The 2,980-nt window shown below is 51.3% G+C and overlaps 1 protein-coding gene and 1 pseudogene across 2 annotated transcripts in view; both read right to left on the minus strand.

The window, feature by feature from the left end:
- Positions 1-117, minus strand: part of DHRS7B (dehydrogenase/reductase (SDR family) member 7B) — a 56,395-nt gene extending 56,278 nt beyond the window's left edge. Inside the window, exon 1 of one of the 2 annotated variants that reach the window (XM_005870148.1) lies at positions 38-117. The gene's annotated coding sequence lies outside the window, so the exon portion shown is untranslated. The remainder of the gene's footprint in view (positions 1-37) is intronic. The other variant, XM_014542823.1, reaches the window with a different exon arrangement.
- A 1,941-nt stretch (positions 118-2,058) lies between these two features.
- LOC102253393 overlaps positions 2,059-2,980 on the minus strand; it is a 6,999-nt pseudogene continuing 6,077 nt past the window's right edge.

The raw sequence follows: 2,980 nt of genomic DNA on the forward strand, positions 1-2,980 counted from the left end.
CAGGCCCCCGCCCGGGGTCCTTCCCACCAGCCCCTACCTGGGCGCCGCAGAGACCTTGGGTCCACCCACCGCGTCCTCCGCCCCGGAAGTGACGTCAACTCCCTCTGCCAAGCTCCATCCAATTACAGCCCTCAGGCTGCGCAAGCGCGTTGGCCGTGCTGCCCTGGGGCGCAGGTAGGACGCGCCGGGCGCAGGGTCTATCTTTCCCAGGGGAATTGGGAAGGTCTTGTTTTGGGCTCCGCACATTTGGGGAGAGGGGAACAAATTTGGACATGTGTGCTACACCTACCAAGACTTATTAGAAAGCCATAGTAATTAAAATATTACTGTATGACATTGGCGCAAAGATAAACCAAAAAATCAATGATGTCAAAAATAATTCGAGAAGTAAATATGAAGATCTGGTTGGGTTTATTAAGTGATTCATGACTGGGGAAGCATCTCACCCAGCAAATAGGAGCTCCAAAGGACTGCAGAAAGGGAAAGTTTTTTGTTTTGTTTTTTTCTACTTTTCAATGCCAGGTTGTTACAGAGAGCCGGAATAAATCAAGCAATGCTCAGAGTTTGGAGGCACACTTCATTCACCGCGGTGGGCTCAGAGAAAATGAATTCAAATCCTAAGCAGAGCTACAAGCAGAACTTCCCTTTTTATAAAGAGCCAGCCCTATGTGTGCTTAGCGGTTATCTCACCGGGGGCCTTGAAAACAACACAGTTCCATCCAATTAAAAAATACACCGAGCACGGCATTGAGAGTATGGGCGTATCTAGTCTCTGGCTTACAAGGTCAGACAGCTACGTTTATCTTCCACATTATTCAAGCAGGCTAGGAAGCAAAGTTATTTTTTTAGAATAAGAGGCCGTCTAAAGAAGAGCGGAGAATTCCAAACAGTAGTTTTACAAAATAAGGGTTAGCCTTCTCAAGGTGACATGCATGATTATATTAGTTTCAGGTGTACACCCCAGCGATTAGACATTTCATAACTTACTAAGTGATCACCCCAGTAAGTCTCACACCATTGACACCATACACAGTTGTTAGGATGTTACTGACCATAGTCCACATGCTGTACTTTACATCCCCATGACTATAGTCACCAAAGTACCAATTTGTACTTCTTAATCCCTTCACCTTTTTCACCCATCCCCCCAACTCCATCTAGCAACCTTCAAAGTGTTCTCTGTATCTATGATTCTGCCTCTGTTTTGCTTGTTCATTTTTTTTAATCCCCACCTGAGGATATTTTCCCATTGATTTTAGAGAGAGGGAGAGACAGAAATATTGATGTGAGAGAAACTCATCGACTGGTTGCCTCCTGCACACGCTCCCACCAGGGCCTGGGCCAGGGAGGAGCCTGCAACCAGGGTATGTGCCCTTGACCAGAATCAAACCCAGGACCTTGGGTCCGCAGGCCAATGCTCTATCCACTGAGCCAAACCGGCCAGGGCTGCTTGTTCATTTAATTTCCTTTTTAGATTCAATTGTTGGTACATGTGTACTTATTGCTATGTTATTATTCATATTTTCTTTTTGTTGTTGTTAATTCTCACCTGAGGATATTTCTGCCCCTAACACAGGAGACCTTATACAGCACGACTTACTTTAGTGGGACTCCAGTGCTCACAGAGTCCGCCCTTTGAGTGTGTCTGCTTATGGAACTGGTTGGGTGGTGCTGCGTCAAGGTGGTCTGAAGCTGTCCACTAGGTGCACTGGCGCTGGGGCCTCCCAGGAAGTGCAGGCCCAGGTCAGCCACTGCCTGTGTTCTGTCTGAGGCCACATGAGCTACAAAGCAATCTGCAAATGGATGCTACTTGTGCTGGGCTTGTAAGTGCCCATGCAAGGCCACGCTGTGAAGCAAGGCCAGCTGCTGGTAGCACTGGATCTGGGGCCACTTAGTGAGAGGTACGGTCCATGCTGAGGCCAGCTGCTGCTTGGTTGAGATATTTTAGGGAAATCTGAAGCAGGAGCCAAGGCAGGCCATTTGGATAGAAACGCCAATGAAAACAGTATGGTTGCACCTGGAAGTTGGTTGGGGCAGAGTCTCAGGGAATCACCAGTGTCATCTCCTGGGAGCCTTGTCCACGCCCTGGGTGCTGAGTTCTTGTCCGACATGGTGGGTGAGCTCCAGCGCTGGCCTGGCAGCCTGGGCACCGGCATAACCCCGGCGAGGACACGGGCTCCGGCACCACCAGCCTGCAGCCGCCGCCGCCACCGCCACAGTCAGCAGCAATGCCATCGCGGCCACCAGCGCAGCCCTGGATCTCCCATAGGCGAAGCCGGGGATCTCCGTGTTGCTGCCTGTAGCTCCCGGGATTGGTTCGCCCCTTTTCTGGCAGCTGACAGACAGGTTCTGGTGCAGCAGCCAAGTTGAGTTCACATCAGGGGTCGCCAGGTCCTCAGGACGCTGACCTCGTCATCCAAGCCCCATGCGTTTAGGGAGATGGTGCTGCTGTCCGTCTTGTGGATCCAGTGCCCACCTGGCCTGGGATAGCCCCCCGTAGGGTGCACATGGGGGGAGCTCCTCCTCCTGGGGGGCGGCGGGGCGCTGGCCACCCGCACGCTGTAATTTGCTGCCACTCAGCGTAACCACCATTCAAAATCTGCTCTCAAGCCCTGACCAGTTTGGCTCAGTGGCTAGAGCGTCGGCCTGTGGACTAGAGTCCCAGGTTCGATTCCGGTCAAGGGCATGTACCTTGGTTGCGGGCACGTCCCCAGTAGGGGGTGTGCAGGAGGCAGCTGATCCATGTTTCTTTCTCATCGATGTTTCTAACTCTCTATCCCTCTCCCTTCCTCTCTGTAAAAAATCAATAAAATATATGTTTTTTAAAAATCTGCTGAGAGACAAAATGGCGGCGGAATAGGCAGACGCGTCCCAAGGCTTGTCCTGGAGCAAATAGAATGAGCAGCTGAAACAGATAACATCCACCCCCGAATTGGCGAAGTATACTCAGCTGGTGAGACAGTTTGCAGCCGGGAAGGGC

This window comes from Myotis brandtii, unplaced genomic scaffold, assembly GCF_000412655.1.
Source record: "Myotis brandtii unplaced genomic scaffold, ASM41265v1 scaffold314, whole genome shotgun sequence".
Taxonomy (NCBI): Eukaryota; Metazoa; Chordata; class Mammalia; order Chiroptera; family Vespertilionidae; genus Myotis; species Myotis brandtii.